Below are 22,645 nucleotides of genomic sequence, written 5' to 3'. Positions count from 1 at the left end.
TTTCCTCTGGGAACTCCTTTAGAATTAGCCCTATAACAGAGCTTGCTTACTGTCAATTGCTGTAAGAACATTATACCATTAAGTAATTAATCAACCAAGGTGGCAAGGTTTTTCATCCTGGGTGTTAGTTGGTTTTTGTACTGTAGTGTATATTAGGTCTAATTTTTAATGACTAAAATGTACATGCTTCTTAGCAGTGTCCAAGGTAGTAGCTATGATTATCCAACTTTGCTTGATAAGAAGAAAGCAGGCTTTAGCACGATTTGGTCTAATTATGCATTCCTTTGTATCACCCTGCCTTAATGTGAATGTCAACAGACAAAGGGCATTCTGCAACATTAAATAGGTGTGAGAGAGTAAATGAAGATAGACGTTTCTCTGGATTCCTGGTAACTGACAGAAATATCTGGAAGAATCCAATAAAATGTATTCTCAGCAATCAATTGTTGCTGCCTAGGAGGGTGGGCTGTCTAAATATACTGCAGTTCCTAAGAAAATACGCTGGCTCTTGTATAATTGTTTTTGTATAAAATACTGAACAGCTGCTACTGTCTGATGCAGCATGCCTTATTTTCCCCACCTTTCCTGTCAACCTAGGAACTGGCTTAAAGTGGGTACTGTACTCTGCTCTTACATCTTTTCTAACAGTAACTCTGTGCTAAACCAATACTAATCATGTAAATTTCACTTATGACTATATTGAGACATTTATATTGGATTTTGTTCTGAAACGTACCTTATAAAAAATGTTTGTCTATTGTTTTACCAAGGGAAAGTACGAGTATAAATTCAGTTATCCTTGTGTCATATTTCAATAAATGAAATGCAATAAACCAAAAGCAGACTGCACTGCAAAATCACTGTTTACATGGGCAAGTAATCTTCTGGAGTTCTCCTTTGTCAGAATGCTCCAACCTCATTAAACAGCACAAAAAACTGTTAAACATCATCATCAGCCACCATGAAGCATGACATCAGTGATAATTTTCTTGTGTTATATTAATATGTTTAGTCAATCTGATCCTTTATTTATAGTTTTTTGGTCCTGGAATGCACACAACACTCTTTTCTAGTTGGCTGTGCAAATGCCCTGGAAAGGACCCAGTACATGGATTTCTTGCCTTACACCCACTGCTGCAGGCATAACGAAAACACAGGTATTTTCACATCAGTATTGCAGTACTGCATTAGTTTGGTTGCTTTTTAAAGTAATGAGTAAACTTTGTAACACACATCACTGTTAACATGTTACCCTAGGCTCTCAAGATTGTGTTGCAGAGTTTAGTATTGTACTTTCAGTTCATCAACATACATTTAGCAATTTCTGAAATATAATTATTTCAGTCAAAAGAAGGAATAATGCGATCACCCAAATATTTGTCTCTGTAAATTCATACTGTGGTTGCTTCTACCTGTCGCTGCAAAAAGCGTGTGTGAAACAAATACATGAGCATATTGATAGAGTGAAAGAGACATTCACAGTCTGCGAAATTCTTAAAAGCTTGATTTAGGGTTTACTTGACCACATAATTGAGTAGTCCATTGAGAATGTTTATCTGGGGTCAATATCCTTATTTCTCCAACGAGAATAAGGATTTAAATGGTAATTTAAAAATCAAGTTTCTGTGAATACCCAGGGTATTGAAAAGCACATGTAAGAGGACTTACTGAAGTTAGGTTATTTTGTGATTGTAAATTGACCACATACAATGAGTAACTGTGGTAGTGTGTGTGTCCCATCCAAAATCAATCTAATGTTAAACATAATCCTACCTAGAATGCATTTGGCTCCCCACATTTCAGATACGGAAAAAAATGATTGTCAGCTTAAAATGATGCTATCCCATAAAATTACTAAGTGTGGTGATACAGAATAATAACATAGAATAGTGGTTTACATTTGCGGTCCTTTGATTTCCAATCCACCCTAATAAAAGTAACTGTGTTTCTGTTTGTGTGTCAGTCTGGTTGCTAGGTATTTGTCATTCCAATAGATGGCGCACCACAAAAATTAACATTGCTTTTACGACTCCCTTACAAAATGTCATGTGAATTGCAAACGTTAACAAAGTGGTCTGTTGTACAGTGATACACTGATTTCTACCAATAATAGAAAAATAGTAAAAAAATTAATATATACAAGCTGTGCTAACAGATGTTTTATTTTATTTTAAAAACAGGATTCGGTGTGAAATGGAATTTCTTTTCTTAGAACAATCTGACACATTAAACTAGAAATGCAACCTGAACAGGTCGGAACAGTCATTGTGTTCAACCTGTTTGACAAGACAATTCTGAGTGTTTCAAAATTGCAAAACTTCAGCGAAATGTGCAACTCAATTATATTCCGAAAAACTGAAATCAAAATGGAAGATAACCGTTAAAAGTGATGTGTATAAATATCAAATAACACAAGCAAGCTGTAAACTTTTTAAAATTTTTTTTTAAATACTAGTATTTAAAAAAAAATATTAGCATTACTCATTTATTTATTTATCCTTTTTTGGAGCAAGGTTACTCTTGAGCCATTACTACTGGCAACAAAAGAAACAAGTTTTGATTACTTTTTTCCAAACAAAAACTCTGTAGCAGTAACTACTTTTACGGAGTTACTGAATTTTGGTCACTATGTGGCGTTTGCTTATTTTTACCTTTTGTGCATGCCTTAACATAGGTAGGTACTCAAGCTTCCCTTTAAGGCATGTATGAGAAATGAAATGGCCATTCTAAATGGAAGCTTTGCAAGTTAGTGTATGTATGCATGTACAGAAGTATATCACGTTTTCAACAGATGACTGCAGCCTTATATCTAATACACTTAGGACAGGCTTGAACACATGAAGGAGTTCATGAAAGGAGTTACTCAATTTAATAGTAGTAATAGTATGGGAAAGATAGACAGGATTATTATTAGATGGGACACCAAACACATGCAAACAGAACAATTTAGCCAACTAGACATATTTTTAGGATGTGGTAACAAACAGCTTACAGACAAAATCCATCACACATGCCAGAAATGTGTAAACTGAAAACAGAAAACAAAATAGTGACAGGAATACTACTTAAAATCATTACACTAGACCCATTAGACAAAAAAGGTAACCTCTGTATAAACATGCAAAGAACCATCACATTCAAATTTGGGATGTGTAATATTTATTGTCTATGGTAATGTATTTTAATTGTTGTTAACAATCTGTGAGTGGACATGAAGTTTGTGAACCAGTTTGCAGAAAACAGTCAAAAATACACCATGGCATTCACTGCATCATGTAGTCTAATCTCGTGGGGTCAAACGCAAGTCTCAAATGAGAATACATGTCTGGGGACAATCCATTAAAATGTTTGTAGTGAAATCCTGTGCTGCAAAGGCTACTACACCCACAAGACTTATTCTAAACACATGCCCCTGCAGTTTAAACTGCTAGGGATCAGGGAGACAGAAAAGAATCTGAGCAAACACAGAAAATAAAAACTTAAAATTCCGGTATCAATTCAGGAGCACAGTAGCACACAAAAAAAAAAAAATAAATAAATAAATAAAAAACCTTAAGCTTAATGATTACTTTGTACCTTTTAATGAGCTCTGAAACAGGAGATTGTTCCACATGTTTTAGAGGTTCTTGTCTGCTTCAGTATACAGTGGTGTGAAAAACTATTTGCCCCCTTCCTGATTTCTTATTCTTTTGCATGTTTGTCACACAAAATGTTTCTGATCATCAAACACATTTAACCATTAGTCAAATATGACACAAGTAAACACAAAATGCAGTTTTTAAATGATTTTTATTATTCAGGGAGAAGAAAAATCCAAACCTACATGGCCCTGTGTGAAAAAGTAATTGCCCCCTGAACCTAATAACTGGTTGGGCCACCCTTAGCAGCAATAACTGCAATCAAGCGTTTGCGATAACTTACAATGAGTCTTTTACAGCGCTCTGGAGGAATTTTGGCCCACTCTTCTTTGCAGAATTGTTGTAATTCAGCTTTATTTGAGGGTTTTCTAGCATGAACCGCCTTTTTAAGGTCATGCCATAGCATCTCAATTGGATTCAGGTCAGGACTTTGACTAGGCCACTCCAAAGTCTTCATTTTGTTTTCTTCAGCCATTCAGAGGTGGATTTGCTGGTGTGTTTTGGGTCATTGTCCTGTTGCAGCACCCAAGATCGCTTCAGCTTGAGTTGACGAACAGATGGCCGGACATTCTCCATCAGGATTTTTTGGTAGACAGTAGAATTCATAGTTCCATCTATCACAGCAAGCCTTCCAGGTCCTGAAGCAGCAAAACAACCCCGGACCATCACACTACCACCACCATATTTTACTGTTGGTATAATGTTCTTTTTCTGAAATGCTGTGTTCCTTTTACGCCAGATGTAACGGGACATTTGCCTTCCAAAAAGTTCAACTTTTGTCTCATCAGTCCACAAGGTATTTTCCCAAAAGTCTTGGCAATCATTGAGATGTTTCTTAGCAAAATTGAGACGAGCCCTAATGTTTTTGCTTAACAGTGGTTTGCGTCTTGGAAATCTGCCATGCAGGCCGTTTTGCCCAGTCTCTTTCTTATGGTGGAGTCGTGAACACTGACCTTAATTGAGGCAAGTGAGGCCTGCAGTTCTTTAGACGTTGTCCTGGGGTCTTTGTGACCTCTCGGATGAGTCGTCTCTGCACTCTTGGGGTAATTTTGGTCGGCCGGCCACTCCTGGGAAGGTTCACCACTGTTCCATGTTTTTGCCATTTGTGGATAATGGCTCTCACTGTGGTTCGCTGGTGTCCCAAAGCTTTAGAAATGGCTTTATAACCTTTACCAGACTGATAGATCGCAATTCCTTCTGTTCTCATTTGTTCCTGAATTTCTTTGGATCTTGGCATGATGTCTAGCTTTTGAGATGCTTTTGGTCTACTTCTCCTTGTCAGGCAGCTCCTATTTAAGTGATTTCTTGATTGAAACAGGTCAGGCCTGGGGGTGGCTACGGAAATTGAACTCAGGTGTGATACACCACAGTTAGGTTATTTTTAACAAGGGGCAATTACTTTTTCACACAGGGCCATGTAGGTTTGGATTTTTTTTCTCCCTGAATAATAAAAACCATTTAAAAACTGCATTTTGTGTTTACTTGTGTTATATTTGACTAATGGTTAAATGTGTTTGATGATCAGAAACATTTTGTGTGACAAACATGCAAAAGAATAATACAATACAATACAATACAGTTTATTTTTGTATAGCCCAAAATCACACAGGAAGTGCCGCAATGGGCTTTAACAGGCCCTGCCTTTTGACAGCCCCCCAGCCTTGACTCTCTGAGAAGACAAGGAAAAACTCCCAATAAAAACCTTGTAGGGAAAAATGGAAGAAACCTCGGAAAGGCAGTTCAAAGAGAGACCCCTTTCCAGGTAGGTTGGGCGTGCAGTAGGTGTCAAAAGTAGGGGGTCAATACAATACAATATACACAACAGAACAATTCCTTAAGACAGCATAATAAAAATTTTAGAATTACGGTTTAACAGTAGATGATATGACATAATTAGGTTTCGATATTTTTAGAGTCCTGGAGACCTAAAGAAAGAAATCAGGAAGGTGGCAAATAGTTTTTCACACCACTGTATTTCTCTCTTTTTGACTATTACATCACATTATATGTCATAAGGGCAAACTGAGTCTAGGTATGTATTGTGGTCCATGGAAATACCATTAATATATTGCAGCTATTCTGGCATGCCATGTTTGCATTTCCACTTATACAGTACTGTTAACTTCCTTTAGTTATTTGTTTAGACATAACGTGAAAGAGTGGTTGCTGTGGAGACTCATGCATGCTTCGACTGATATTGTTAGGCACATGTGTTGCGTACTGAAATCTGCATCGTTTCTTACTCTTAGTTATTAAAAGAAGCCCTTTCACTTCCTTTTGACAGGGTGTGGCATTATCATTTAAGTTCAATTCAAAATGCACAATATTTATTATTCTATTTTTAAATCCTGTGCACCTCACAAGGAAGCTGGCAGGTGCTTGTATTCGAAGCCTTTAGGCATGTGCGGTTCCTGTGCTATTGCATTCAAGTGGTGTCCAACTATTCAGAACTCTTAGGAGCAACATTTCACATTTCTACTTTAGTCCATTTACATGGGTTTCCAGTCAGACGATTTGGTAAAGTGAGACTTTGCTGTCGATTTGTTACTTGGTCTGCCAAAAAAAATATAATTAAAGACCAACAGTATCTTTGCAGAAAAAAAATAAACAAATTAAATGTGTTTCCTTTCACTCCAAAAGTAATTCAACCAAAAAATAGGTTGATCAAGTTATAGGTTTAATTTTAAACAATTGACTAAGGTGAAGGGTCAATTTTACACCATAATTTGGACAATTTGGGCACCCTGTTTTTTCTGAATTGTATTCCAAGGTTGGAAGAATTTCTGACACGTGGAATTTCTAACTCGACAACCTGGATGTAAACGTTTGCTCGAGAGCATACAAGTATAGTCTATATATACTAGTTTAGTGCGCTGTAGCCGAGGTAAAAGCAGCCTCATCAATATATCCTGCACAAAGCTGGAACTGAAAGAGCATAGATATTGTATATCTTCTTGCTCTTTACAGTAGCTCCCTATCCTTAAAATGACCACCCACTGTGGCCACACAGTATTTTGCATTTTGACAGGTTTGCCTCCTTTACAGGGGTCACATAAAGCTTCCCATTTAAATGATGAAAGGCCTGTGCATACTGTGAATGATTTAAATGCAACTGCCTCTCCACCCCAACGCACACACCCACATTTGTAAAGGAAATGAGTAGTGTACCTTATTAGACTAATAGAGAGAGAAAAATCCAAAACGGGTACTACTAGGAAAAGTACCGTTAAAGAGCAATGCAGATTTTAAACTTCATTGATATTGCACTGTTTGAAGAACTACAACAGTGATAAAATAACTTGCCCAGTATAGGGATGTGGCAATCAGGCGTTTTTATTATTATTTTTATTTATTTATTTAAGTCAAATACCGATCACCGATTTTATGCTACTTGATCGGCTGATTCTGATAGATTTTTTTTTCCTTTTTATTGTAAAAAAAGGTTTTACACTAATCCCCTGCAAAACCAGACAAATACAAGTCTTGTGTCTTAAAATGCATTTTTATAATTAAACTATAAAACCACAGGTATTAGGGTTATTGTTCATTGATCATAAAATACTAAAATAAAGTTTCCTTAAAATTCATACTTTAATAAAATGTTTACAAAAACATTTATCCATAATATACAATGCATAAAAGAAAAGAAAATGCTTCACATAATCACAAGCTGTGATATTTTTTTTCGGTCATGTACCAATCTGAAACAAGGCTCAAATAAAAAAGGTACTTTTCACCATTTCTCTAACAAAAAAATATTTTCTCACACAATTGTCATTGGCAATTAAACACTACTTAAATGTAAATATGTTTTTAATCATTTTAAATCATTAATTGCACTACAGCTATTGGCTGTTAAAATATTCATTTACTGTATTTATTCAGGTGTATTTTTTCTTCAGTGTATCAACTAGACATTTGTAATTCTTGAGGTGTAATTATAAAATATAGATTACCATTTTAATTATGTAGTGCTCATTTCTTACCAAAACGTATACTGTATGACACACAGCAAGAAATAAACAATACAAATATAAAAAAGCCTATTGTTTACCAAGCAGCAATTTCAAATTCATCTTTATCTTTTCTTTTTCCAATGAAAAATGTAAGCTGCTGCATTCTAATTCAGCTCGCTGTCTAAACCCAAACAATGTTTTCCAGTTTTCTGTGATGGCAATCTGCACCGCCACCACCACCCAATCAAACCACCATCCCTACATTGATGGATTGAAGGCCAGAGGTCCACATGACTATCATCATCAAGTTCTTCTATGTGAACCTTGAAAACCATGAGGACTAATTGAGATCACTTATGTCAGATAGAATGCCTAGAGGGGGCTGGGCGGTCTTGTGACCTCAGAACCCCTGCAGATTTTGTGTTTTTCTTCAGCCGTCTGGAGTTTTTTTTTTTTCTGTCCTCCCTGGCCATTGGACTTTACTTTTATTCTATTTTATTTTTATACTAGGGGGCTTTGCAACCATGCTCGCTTCGCTCGCCAAACCCTGTGTTTGGTTTTCTAAATACACACTTTTAAGGTTTTTTTTTTCCTTTGAACTTCTGTAAAAACAATATTTATAATCTTGTGAGTCCCAATATGCTGAATCTTTTTAATGAGGTCAGTCAGACATGTGTTTAATGACTTTGTACCATAATTCAGGATAGGTTTCTCCGATTGGAATTTCAGCACAGACAAAATGATCTACATTATCAACAGTTAATTTTTTTTACAAAGTAACCAATAAATGCATGTGCGCCAAATTCCGTTTTTGAACTTCTCAAGATTCTTTATTTGTCACATGCATAGTTATACAGGACAACACGGAATAAAATGCATCCGGATCCGCTTATCAAAAACTGTGCAAAGTTACAAGAAAGAATATCAGTTAGATTAACAAAAAGTCATAGACTGAAAGATAACAGTATAGCAGAACGTAATAAATAAGTTAAAATTATGAGAATAAAGTAGAATTAAATGTTAAGGTGCAATAGTGTAGTGATTATTGTGCAAAAGCAAAGTTAGACTGGTGCATAGTTAAATGACGTTAGTTTGTTTGCACTACTGCTATCTTTACTTTCTTTTTTTATATTTTCTAATTTTCTTTCATATTCTTTAACTTTCTCTACATGTATATAGTGCCAACTTTTTTTTTTTGAGCCTTTTTAATTTTACTGCTTTCATAATCTCTAACCTGTTCTGCATGTGTTTAGCACCAACATTTGTAAACGTCTTTATGAAGTTCTACTTTTTCTTTTAAGTCTGAGCTGGATTGGACGTGCTTTGTTTTCCAATTCCACTTGTACCGGGCTGATAATGAATTTCCTTATTTTCTGAATTTGCACCTCAATAATTCTTTTTTGCTCTTTTTTCTCTCCAACGCTTTTGAGTCTATTTTCTTCACGCTGCTTTCTTCTTTGCTTAGATGTTGACATTTCATTTATACAGTACTGTCCTTAAACGCTTTACATGCGTTGAGAACCCTGAATCTGTGTGTGCTCAAATCCTTTAGACGACTGAATGTTTTGCTGCCTCTTGGCTTATTTGATAATGATTGTATGTAGGGCGTGTCTTGCAAGAAACTTATGTTCCATGTCATCACGAGACGGTCCTGGAACAAAGTCTCATGTCTAAGCTCCCCGGTGAGACGCTCTTGGCCATGGGTCTCTTTTCTCCACGCTTTTCTTTCTTCTTTGTTTATTCATCGACGTTTCATTTCTACCGTATTGACCTTATACACTTTATATGCACTGAGAGCCCGGGAGCTGTGTGTGCTGTGTGACTGCCTTTACACTACTGATTTGTTTTTTCTGCCCATGGTTGATATTGCTTGTAAGTAGGGCGTGTCTTGCAAGAATCTCGTTTTATGTTCCCGTGAGACGCATTGTGGCAAGTCTTTCGTCTCGCAGGTCTTTTAAAGGTCTTCTGAGAAGATCACGTATCATAGCCTTGCTTTTACTTTCCAGGACAGGATTTCTTTTTATAATAGAGAGATACTGTCTTTTTTCTTTTTTCATACTGTAAAGCAATTTGAGCTACATCATTTGTAAGAAAATGTTCTATATAAATAAATGTTGTTTGAGTTTTGAAGGATAAAATAAAGGTCTGAATTCATTAAACTAGATTTTCTGGCCATTTGTCTAGTTGCACAGGACAACTTCTATAGTCACTTTTTTTCAGTAAATTACTCCACTTTCATTAACGTAAAGAGTAATATGGCTTTTAACCGCTCACCGATCGATTATTTTTATAGTGAAAATCAACTGATTTTCATAGGTGCATCCCTAGCCCTGTATGTTAATCTCATGACAAGTTTTTGGAAATATCCACATTTGCCAGACATTTGTGTAGTTTCTTTGTTACCAACGTGGAGGCATACAGCAATTACACAGATACTAATGACCACATAAAATTACTAAATATTTCTTTTTGCCTAAATTTCAATTATCTTTATGGACTTCTGCTATTGTTTACTTACTTATGAAAACAGCAAACTTTGACACAGAGGAGTACGTAGTACACAGCTCAGGTAAATCAGCTATACAAATTTATGATTATGTGTGAGGTACCATGAAAACACAAAGGCTGTTTTAACTAAAATAATTAAATGAATTCATCTTCAACTGAAGAAATCTGAGAAATCAAAGCATGATATTGTTCTTTATCAGTATGCTGCTGCTGGAGTATGTGAATTACCCCTTGGGATTAATAAAGTAAGTATCTATCTATCTATCAAGAGGTTAATAAAGTAAGTATCTATCTATCTATCAAGAGGTTGTAATAATTGAACTTTTACTTTTCCATTAAATGTTACTTTTCTGTTTTACTAATCAGCTAAGGTTTCTGGTATATACTGATGCAAAAATAAATCTGACAACACAAATGCCATAAACTTGAGAGCATGACTTCCTGGCATATCTGATTTGAATAATATTTTGTTACAAAAGCATCTTTAAAGATTTTATTTTTGGAAAAAAAAAAAAAAAGGATGCAGCTAATGGATTTATTCCAAATAAACCTGATTTGTTCTTGATCATTAACTATTAACATAATATTTAAAATGTTCATATTGACATTCATTTTATGCAGTGTTTATTTCCAGTTTACAATCATAAACTTAAATTCACTGAACAAAAGCTTTTTGCCATTATTGACCTCCTAAAAATACATGTATCAAAATGTTTAACTTACCTGTTAAAAAAAAAACAAAAAAACAGCATATTACACATGTTAATACACATTTTTAATGTTCTCAGAATGAAACTGAAACTAAAATGCCTACAAAAGAACAAAACTATTTTTTCCCTTACAACTTTGCCAGACATTACCAAGCCTTAATATGCATAATGTGTAAATATGGAATCTGCTTTAGCAGAGTACGTTATTCAGTTCTACTTATTTTTCCATAGCTCTTTTCACTGAGTGAAAGCTTAGACCTAGAGGTTCACTTTTTCAGATCATACGCATATGTATATACATACATATATACACACACAGACACACATACATACACAGGAAAAAAACTAAATTTTACAATAAAACGTATGCAGAATATTTTATATTTCAATTTGTAAAAATTAAAAGGTTTAGGCTTATAAGTGAATACTGTGGCTAAATAAAAATAGAAGATTGTTTAATATTGTGAAACTCTAATTGCTGATGAGGAGGCCTTAGTTGTTATAAGGGGCTAATAAATAGGTCAGTGTATAATACTCATTTGCCAAATATGAACCTAGAATATGTATCTTACAGGAATGCTAGGATATGGAAAGAAACTCCAACAGGACAGAATGTTTTATTTCACAAGACTTCAACATCAGGCATAGTAGTACTTTTGGTTATGGGCTGAAGTACATGAAAAGAAAACTGACTATATTGTATGAATATGGAGAAATGTTCAATAACTACACTGCCACATGCTGAAAACATATGACATTTTGCAACTGAGAAATTCTAATCAATATCATTAAATAAGCACAGTGTAGGGAGAAATTATCTAAATAATTAATAAGAAAATTGAACTTGAACTCTGTTGCAAACAAACTTGCATGGAACACTTCCTGCAGAAGTTGGCATTTAAAATGTCTCATCAATGAAGACTTCATCATTGGGGCAAAATAAATATTATTATAAATGATGTATTCTTGGAGCAAGTACTTTCTTTTAACAAATGAGGTATTCTTGAAGCAAAATATTTTCTTTTAAAACACCAGGTTTATGTGTGAATCGTAATCTTTAATAGAACATTTGTGGCATTCTGGTACTAGTTCTCTTCCCACTCTGCCTTCACCGAAACAGCAGTTTAATAAAAACAACTTAATGTTCATAAATTCATGGAATATATATTTTAAATTTCAGAATGAGGCTCTTAAAAACCTAAATTACACATGCTAATTAAATAAAGCAGTCTTCGATGAGCTTGGAATATAACAGTTGGTCCTGATGTGAAACCATGTTCTTCTTGTACATTGAAAGACACAGACTGAGGCAGTTCAAAAAGTCTTGCCTTTTATTTAATCTGTTTCATAAAATAATTTCCAATTGTTGGCAATAAAATAGTTTTTTAGATGATTCCAAAATATTTTAAAAATAAAACTGAAGGGCTTTATTTTACACAGTTTAGAAACTGGCACAGAATAACACATGTTTACATCTCCATAGATATTACTATCACATGTCTTATTACATTATTTACTGTAACTCTAAACAAAAAAAATCATAATGTAAACACAGCTTTTACTCAAAGGTTTCAAAACTCTTCCTGTAGTATGCAATAGTAGAAATAATGCAACATATATTCCGGGAGACTTCTCTGAATTTAGTTACTGTGAAATCTGCCAAGAACCTGTTTTCTGCATTGTCTTTTATAAAACACATTGTGAAAAAGACAAGAAAAAATATATTTTCCTCAGAAAGACTTTCTTTTAGGAACATATTTGGAATATTCAAGTTGAATTACTCATTCAATGAGATTTTAAATTAAGACTACATTTAATGAGATTTTTTATTCATGTTATACATGATCTAGTACAGTAAACTACTAGGAGTAAACACGTGACAATAGAAAGAGGTTTAGTTCAAATGGCTGTTTCATGTATTTAAAATAATTTTAAAATGCTTCTCGGATGTAAAGAAACAAAAACACAGTAATTGAATTTAAAGGGAAATTTTTAACAAAAAAGTATTTTCATATTTTATTTATCTTAAGATAACAAAAAGAGAGTCACAGACAACAACTTGAAGACCAAAAATTAAATAAATAAATACTAGTCTTGCTCACAAAATGCAATTGTCTAATGGTTAGAAACACTGTTTTCCTGCTTATGGGCATACTGTATAGCCTTACTTAAGACAAGTGGAAGTAAAATTCTTCAACTGATAAATAAATGTACAGCACACACAAGGCCTGTTGGGGCTGACGCCTTGCAGCACTGTGTACTTGGCTGGTACCAACCTCAGCCAGTACACCAGCAGTCCCTCGTTGGACATAGTTACACTTATTTTCATATAAAGTTAAAACCACTACTTAAACTAGACCGAAATAAAACCAAAGCTCATGTCATGTGCAGACTTCTCCAAAAACTGAACAAACTACCGAACCAAATGACACTAGAGCGACTACACCCATCTTAAAAATTACTCAAAAATCCAACCATCGTGCAATAAACTGGTTTTGTTCATTTACATTTATGTTAAATGAAAAATGACTAGGATGTTAACATTATGCAACTATGTATTAATAGTATGTACAGAACACGACATCCGTAGTATTGCAACGAGAATAAACGTAATAATGGCTAAAGCTGTTACTAGACCTCGTTAGGATTGAATGCTTCAGATGACTATACTAGTCAGTTCAACATCGGAAAATGATGCCATCTTCTTAAGTGAAAGCATGCAATAGATGGCATTTAGCAGTTCTCTACTGCAGTTTCGGCTGGGAAACTGCTGAAAAAAATAATCCATCAATGAAAACCCATGATGACGCAAGCTTTACGGTACTGGCCAGCATTAAGTTACCAACTGGGAGCAAAAAAGGAAACCAAGAGAAGAAGTAAAATGGACGAATTAAAGAAAAGGAGAATTTAAACAGGACAGAAATACTGAAATGCCTATCGATGACAATACATGCTAACGACGAAAAAGGGTGCCCAATGATGTAAAAAGGAAAAAAAAAACAAAATCCTATGTATACACTATTTTGAGCGGTTGCTAATATATTTTACTCGTGACTCTCAGCGCTTTGAGATTCCACACTATAGACTACCGCTTTTCTCGCCCCACCCCCAGTAAACAAGAAACGGAAGGCCGCACTGGGTACTAGATGGATCAACCATAACACTCACATTAGTAAAAATGTGTGTTTACACGTATTCGATTTTTGTATATCGTTACCAATAGAATAAACTAGGATAAAACTGTATTACATACATAAATGTACAAACACATGAAAGCAAGGAAAGACCAGCCCCTTTTTTTTCTTCTACCCAGCGGCCAACCTTCAGCTTAGCACCGAAAGGCTGTATTTTTACCTATTAGCAGGAAATAAAGGCGGCATTCCCAAGATGATAGGGACACTGAAAACTAACAGGATATCCACAAGATATTTTAAAATATAAAATATAATTTTAATTACCTGATGACAAAACTCAAAGGGCCGTCCTTTCTTTTGCGTCCTTTCCCGTTTCGTCCTTTCCGAGCTTTTCTTAAAAAGGGGGGAGGGGGAGGAAAATAAAGATAGGGAAATTCCGACTTCAGATGTCATACATCGTTTTTCGCTGCTTGTATATTAAAGCAAAACCAATTTTGATCTATTTTATTCTCCGTAAATTAAGCGACTTAAAGGGCCAGATACCAGCTCCGAATCGGAGAAAGGATTTGGCACAGTCTTCGGCCAGTCGTCTTCGTTACCACACCCATACAGCCAGTGGGAACCTGGCAACAGAACGAGCGGAGGGGAGTACAGCAAGACTGCACATGCATAACAAAGAAGCTTCAAACTGTCATCAATATTGTAAAGCTGAACAAATCTTAAACAATTTATAAAATTACCTGCGATTGTTCGGTGTATACTTTTTAAGAAAATGAAACGTCAGTGCGCTTTACTTTTATTCATGAACCCCTTTTTGGAAAAAGTGGCACGCTCCTCCCGCTGACTTAACAAAATGAAAGCAGAATGGGGCAAAAGCAGGAAGCGTATAGGAAGAGATATAGGGGTTTAGAGTGTCTTGGCCTATTATCTCTTGATCTTGGGTTTTGTATTTGGTCACAATAAAGAAAGTGAAACGCGTCTCTTAGTTTTTAAACATATATTGGCCGGGATTATCGCGATTCGCCCCCCGTGGTACAATGGAATAACCCTTCACGCAAGGCTTGCACTGGGGACTGGATGTCTGGATGTATTATAGCGGGAGACGCATATACCTAACGTTACATTGCAGCATTATTTAATTGTAATAACATATATCTATTTATATTCTTCGCATAAGCAATCCCTGCTTAAAAAACTCAATTAGCAGTAAAAAATATGTGGGTTCTCAGGAAAATATACATAGGGATCTTGCTGATCAGAATGGCTGCCAGTATTAGAATACAAAGAAATGACAGTATTCATTTGAGTATTCATTCATCCATTATAAGAAAGCTCTATGGGAGATATTAAGTATACTTTGATTAAATAAAATATCTTGATTGTTGCTCACCACTGAGTAGGATTCCCTGACAGTGCTAAATTTGATAAAGCCATCTAGGAAGTCTTATGCATGGTCCTTTCAATTCATGGAACGGAAGCCTGCAATATGATGACATTGTTTCAAAAAGAACACAGTCCGGGTTTGGAAAGAACTGGTATTTAGAAAACTGATCCATCAAATGTTTGCCACCTTCTTGGTGTAACATCCCCAAGGGGTTGTGTTTGAGTTCTGCAGTGTGTAGTCTGCATATTCTTTCAACTTTATTGTTGTTTATCCTTCTTCACAGCAAAGCAGTCTGATTCTAAACTTGAGAAGCTGCTACTTCAATTTAAGGCACTCACAGCCAGTATATTTTATCCATTTTCATAACGTTTACATTTATAATTATATATATATATATATGTGTGTGTGTGTGTGTGTGTATATAAACACACATACCCACAAAACCCCAATTCCAAAAAAGTTGGGGACAATGTGTAAAATGTACACATAGAAACAGAATCCAATGATTTGCAAATCTCATCAACCTATATTTTGTTCACAGTAGAATATAGAAAGCATGTTGAAAATGAGATGTTTTGTATTTCATGAGAAATATTACCTCATTTTGAATTTGATGGCAGCAGCATGTCTCAAAGTAGTTGGGATGAAGGCAACAAAAGGCTGGAAAGTAAGTGGTACTAAAAAGAAGAGGATGTTAGAACATTTTGCAACTAATTAGTTTAATTGGCAACAGGTCAGTAACATGACTGGGTATAAAAAGAGCACCTTAGAGAGGCAAAGTGTCTCAGAAGTAAAGATGGGAAGAGGTTCACCAATCTGCACAAATCTATGTCTACAAATTGTGGAACAATTTCAGAATAATGTTCCTTAACGTAAAATTGTGAAGATTTTGAATATCTCATCATCTACAGTACAAAATATCATCAAAATATTCAGAGAATCTAGAGAAGTCTCTGTGTGCAAGGGATAAGGCCAAAAATCAGTATTGAATGCTCTTGATATTCTGGCCCTCAGGCGGCACTGCATTAAAAACAAGTATGATTCTGTCATTGAAGTCACTACATGGACTCAAGAACACTTCAAAAAACACTGTCTGTGAACACAGTTCACCAGGCCATCCACAAATACAGGTTAAAGCTCTATGATGCAAAGAAGAAGCCATATATGAACATGATCCAAAAACGCCACCATCTTCTCTGGGCCAAACCTCATTTAAAATGGACTGAGGCAAAGTGGAAGACTGTTCTGTGGTCAGGCAAATCAAATGTGAAATTCTTTTTGAAAACATGTGCGCCACACCCTCCAGACAGAAGATGAGAGGGACCATCTGGCTTGTTATCAGCTCTCAGTTCAAAAGTCAGCATCTCTGATGGAATGGAGGTGCATTAATGCCTATGGAATTGGAAGCTTGCACATCTGGAAAGGGCCCCATCAATGCTGAAAAATATATACATGTTTTAGAGCAACATATGCTCCCATCCAAACAATGTCTTTTTCAGGGAAGGCCTTGCATATTTCACATATTCCATATACTGCCTCTATTACATTAGCATAGCTTTGTAGTAGAAAAGTCCGTGTGCTGAACTGGCTGCAGTCTAGGCCTTTCACCAACTGAAAACATTTGGTGCATCAAAAAATAAAAAAATACAACAAAGACGACCCAGGACTGTTGAGCAGCTAAAATCCCTATATCACACAAGAATGGGACAGTATTTCTCTCCCAAAAGTCTAGCAACTGGTCTCTTTAGTTCCCAGACATTTAAGGACTGCTAAAAGAAGAGGGGATACTAAACATGGCCCTATCCCAACTTTTGTGAGATGTGTTGCTGTCATCAATTTCAAAATTACCTTATTATTTTTTTAAAATTGTAAATTTTCTCAGTTTAAACATTTGATATGTTTTCTATGTTTTTTAGTCAGTAAAATATGGGTTTATGGTATTTGTAAATCATTGCATTATGTTTTTATTTACATTTTACACAGCATCCCAACTTTTTTAGAATTAGGGATGTGTGTGTGTGTATATATATATATATATATATATATATATATATATATATACATACATACACACACACACACATATACATATATACACATATACTGTACATATAGACATATGTATATATCTATACTAATAAAAGGCAAAGCCCTCACTGACTGACTGACTCACCGACTCATTACTAATTCTCCAACTTCCCGTGTAGGTAGAAGACTGAAATTTGGCAGGCTCATTCCTTTCACCTTACTTACAAAAGTTAAGCAGGTTTCATTTCGAAATTCTACACTTAACGGTCATAATGGTCGACAATGTCCGCCATGTTGAACTTTCTTATTTATGGCCCCATCTTCATGAAAATTGGTAGACGGCTTCCCTGCGCTAACCGAAACCGTTGTACGTACTTATTTCAGTGGTATGACGCCACTGTCGGCCGCCATATTGAACTTTCCAACATCACTAATACTCCAACTTCCCATGTAGGTAGAAGGCTGAAATTTGGCAGGCTCATTCCTTACAGCTTACTTACACAAGTTAAGCAGGTTTCATTTTGAAATTCAACGCGTAACAGTCATAACGGTCAACAAAGTTCGCCATGTTGAACTTTCTTATTTATGGCCCCATCTTCACGAAATTTGGTAGGCGGCTTCCCTGCACTAACCGAAACCAATGTACATACTTATTTTGGTGGTATGACACCACTGTCGGCCGCCATATTGAACATTCCAACGGTCTTTGTTACTTATGGGCCAATCTTCAAGAAATTTGGTACGTGGGTTCCCAGCGCTAACTGAATCTTACTTACGTACTGTGGCATGCGGCTGGGGGTAGAGCCCAGCCGGAATGCACAGGAGGACCGGAGGAGGGCTTGTGCCTCCTCCAGACCACGGGGGGGTGACCACCCTGGTTGTGTTGGGGGCCACGGGTAAAGGGCTTGACAACCGCCAATGCCTCTTAAACATCTTAGATTCACAGGTGACGATTTCAGTAGTGAACACTTTGATGTTAATGAATGTTTAAGCTCTCAAAAGCTGGATGTGAAGTTATCGATGAAACCGGTTGTATGCTTACAACGCTTGACAGATGCCGAATGTCACTTCAACACAAGTCCTGCAGATACTGTCGTAATTGAAACAAACCATGAAACTCAAACCGATTATGACAGCAGCAATTAAAGCTGTGAGATTTGTAACAAGATTACTTTTCACATGGCCAACTGTATGTTCCATGCGCAAGAGTAAGCTCAGTGCACAGCTTCGTCATATTAGAACCAGAGGGCCAAAATGACAATGTAGTATACAAAGAGATCCTTAACAAATAATTATTGGTATATTTTCCCTCAGTTTAAAAAGGTTTAATTTTCTTCTTAATAAAACTTTTAAGGCTGTACTTCGCTGCTGAGAAGCGTGGGTATTTTGCTAGTGTGTATATATATATATATATATACACACAGTATAAACGCACACATATGTAAATATATATGTATATATATGTATATATACATATATACATATACAGTACATATATACACTGTGTGCACAATTATTAGGCAAGTGAGTATTCTGACCATATCATCATTTTTAATGCGTATATTCCAACTCCAAGCTGTATTAACTTGAATGCTTATTGGATTTAAGCACGTCAGGTGATGTGTATTTGTGTAATGAGGGAGGGTGTGGCCTAAGGAGATCAACACCCTATATCAAGGTGTGCAGAATTATTAGGCAGCTAGTTTTCCTCAGGCAAAATGGGCCAAAAAGAGATTTAACTGACTCTGAAAAGTCAAAAATTGTAAAAAGTCTTTCAGAGGGATGCAGCACTTTTGGAATTGCTAAGATATTGGTGTGTGATCACAGAACCATCAAACATTTTGTTGCAAATAGTCAACAGGGTCGCAAGAAACGTGTTGAGAACAAAAGACGCAAATTAGCTGCCAAAGATTTGAGAAGAATCAAACGTGAAGCTACCAGGAACCCATTATCCTCCAGTACTTTCATATTCCAGAGCTGCAACCTACCTGGAGTGCCCAGAAGTACAAGGTGTTCAGTGCTCAAAGACATGGCCAAGGTAAGGAGGGCTGAAACCCAACCACCACTGAACAAGAAACATAAGTTGAAACGTCAAAACTGGGCCAAGAAATATCTGAAGACAGATTTTTTTCAAAGGTTTTATGGACCGATGAGATGAGAGTGACTCTTGATGGACCAGATGGATGGACCTGTGGATCAGTAATGGGCACAGAGCTCCACTCCAACATGGAGGTGGGGTACTGGTATGAGCTGGTATTTTTAAAGATGAGCTAGTTGGACCTTTTGCATTGAAGATGAACTCAAAATCAACTCCCAAACCTACTGCCAGTTTTTTGAAGACACTTTCTTCAAACAGTGATACAGGAAAAAGACCATGATTTTTATGCAGGCCAATGCTCCATCACTTGCATCGAAGTTCTCCACTGCGTGGCCAGCCAGTAAAGGCCTTAAAGATGAAGGAATAATGACATGGCCCCCCTTCCTCATCTGACCTAAACCCTATCGAGAACTTGTGGGCACTTCTTAAACGCTAGATTTACAGGGGAGAAAAACAATACACCTCTCTGAAGAGTGTCTGGGAGGCTGTAGTCACTGCTCCACAAAAGCTGATCGTCAACAGATCAAGAAACTGACAGACTCCATGAATGGAAAGGCTTATGACTGTTATTGGAAAGAAGGGTGGCTATATTGGTCATTGATTGATTGATTTATTTTTTTTGAAATGTCAGAGATGTTTATTTGTAAATTTTGAGGTGTTTGTTTATTATTCTCACTATAACAGATGAAAATAAACAAATGAGATGGGAAAATTTTCATTTTTCCTTAAATCTGCACACTAATAGTTGCCTAATAATTGTGCGCACATATGTATTCCCCTGATGATGTTCACACTCACATTTCCGTTGTGAAACATTCAGGTTTCAGGTTTATTAACATTTTGGATTGACTGATAGCACTGTGTTTCTTCCATATTAAAATTAATCCTCAAAAATACAACTTGCCTAATAATTGTGCACACAGTGTATATACACAGATACACATAAATACACATATACATATACACATATATATATACACACATACATATATATATATATATATTTATACATATGGCATTCATAGTCTGAATCACAATCTGATTGTATGGGTGATTACCTACCAAGTAACGCTTGTCGTTGGTCTGCAAGTCGGCAAACATCCGCAAAGGTGCTTTCAGTGGCAAGAAGCAGATCCTTGAATGGTTGAATAGTTTTACTGTCAAATAATGCCGTGGTGCAACGTAAAGATGCTTTGCCTCTGATGCTGACGTCCGAAGTTCGATCCCTGAGAAGGGGTGTAGTGAGTGTGTACGCCTGATGAGCCCAGAATTAGGGCGAAACACATGTTGCATACTCTTTACATTATTTGACAGTAAAAGTATTCAATATATACATATATATGTATGTATATGTATATATATATATATATATATATATATATATATATATATATATATATTGGAGGACTGCCGGCTTCCCATGCCGGTCCGCACCCCCAGGCCGCCAGGAGGAGCTCTCCCGACAGCAGGATCGTGCCCCGAGTTCTAGCATGGCCTTATGGTCTATGTAGTGTTTTTACACAGCCCTGCTGGATACCTTGGGGACCACCGGGAGTTGCTGTAGGGGGGCTCATGGGCTCTTGTGTGCCCTATAACCTGGGAGTACGTCACGGTCATGTGACAGGAAGGAACGACGTGCTCCTGGGTTGAAGAAAAGGTCTGTTTGCCCTGACCCGGAAGGAATAAGGAACTGTGGACTGTTGGGACAGGAACACATCCGGGTCAGGGGCTATAAAAGGACGGTGCCTCAGTCCAGACACTGAGTTGTGCTGGGTGGGAGAGGAGCAAAGTGTCTGGGCGAGGAGAGAGAGTATTTGGTTTATTTTAGTTTGTGGTTTAATATATGAGTAGTGTGGAAGGTGCTTGGTGCACTGTGAACCAAAATAAAAGGTCTTGGATTTTTACCTGGTGTCTGGCGTCATCCCTGAGGGTTCAAGGGAGCACTAGCGTCCCCTACTGCCACACTGGCGTAGTCGGCAGGATTCTCTGGCTGTCTGTTGGCAGAGGACCTGCACCTAAAACAAATTTTGTGTGGGCAGACAACCCTCGGTGGATTCCCCAGCTTTTCACGGAAGTACAAACACCGCCCTCTACTGAAAACGCTACGGCGGCGAGCGTCAGTCCAATCCGGAGAACGATGGGCAAGAAGACCGGGAAAAAGAAGGTCAGTCCCAGCGGGTTGCAGGGCCTGACGGACGCCAGAATGACTTGGGCCTACCTGACCGGGAGCGAGGAAGACAGAGTGCTAATTCGGGCCGAACAAGCCCGGGTAGCGAAAAACTCGGGACACAGACAGCTGTCAAGCGCTTCGGGCTCCCTAGACAGTCCGGGGGTGCCGCCATTCGCTATTAAGGCGGCTGCAGGTAAAACGCCCAACGTTTCGAATTCATACATATCCTGTTTTGCAGACGCCCGTAGACAGATCATCAGCAGCATCTCAGATACCTGCCTCACGGTCCGGCAAAATGGCCGCAACTCCCAGAAGGCAAGTCGCGACGCGATACGGCTAGAGACAGCCGCGATCGACGACAACAGACTGGTCACCCGCGGTGGATGCCGGGACGGTGAAGGTAACCCGGAGTCCTCCGACGAGGCCGGTAGTCCCCTGACGGGTCCGAGCCTCCTGGAAGGGGAGAGGAAGGCGAGCGAAGCGCCGCCGAAACAAGACGCAACCGTCAAGGAGGGACGGGTTGTGGCTGAAGGGTCTGCAGTCGTCAAGGACAACGCAGATCTCAGCCGGCTTGTAGTAGCCAGCTGTCCCTCTGAGGACTCCAAGTCCCAAGAGCCTTTGCGTGACCCAGCTGAACACGTGCCAGGAGGGGACGTGCTCAATGGTTCCCGGCTGGAGGGTAAGCAAAATGCAAAAGCGAAAATACAGCCGGCCGTAAATATTACCTGTATGGATTTACGGGGCCTCGAGTAATACCTCGAGCCCCTACGCCGTTTCTTGCAGGATTTGAACGAACTGAAGGAACGAGTGGAGGAACTGGGAGCGACGGCAGCAGCACCCTTGAAGGCACTAATGGATTTCGTGCAGCGGCTGGGCCGGGAAGCTCCGAAGGTGGTCGATGCGGGAGCGCAGGGGAGTCCCTCCCGCGTCGTAGAGCATAAAGGGACACAGTGCGAACCGGCACTGCAAATGATAAGTAGCGCGTGTCAAAGCACCGTGTGCCCGACAACAGAGAGGGG

At 37.6% G+C, this 22,645-nt stretch overlaps 1 protein-coding gene across 2 annotated transcripts in view; it reads right to left on the bottom strand.

The window, feature by feature from the left end:
• LOC120532571 (guanine nucleotide-binding protein subunit beta-4) overlaps positions 1 to 22,645 on the bottom strand; it is a 184,585-nt gene that overhangs the window by 76,130 nt on the left and 85,810 nt on the right. The window contains exon 1 of one of the 2 annotated variants that reach the window (XM_039758685.1): positions 14,271 to 14,560. The exons of the other annotated variant lie outside the window; for it this stretch is intronic. The gene's annotated coding sequence lies outside the window, so the exon portion shown is untranslated. Of the gene's footprint in view, positions 1 to 14,270; positions 14,561 to 22,645 lie in introns of those variants that run through there. 2 annotated transcript variants of the gene reach the window in all.

Source organism: Polypterus senegalus, chromosome 1, assembly GCF_016835505.1.
Source record: "Polypterus senegalus isolate Bchr_013 chromosome 1, ASM1683550v1, whole genome shotgun sequence".
In the NCBI taxonomy this organism is placed as follows: domain Eukaryota; kingdom Metazoa; phylum Chordata; class Cladistia; order Polypteriformes; family Polypteridae; genus Polypterus; species Polypterus senegalus.
Note: the sequence above shows the minus strand (reverse complement) of the source record. Positions and strands in the feature narration are given on the sequence as shown.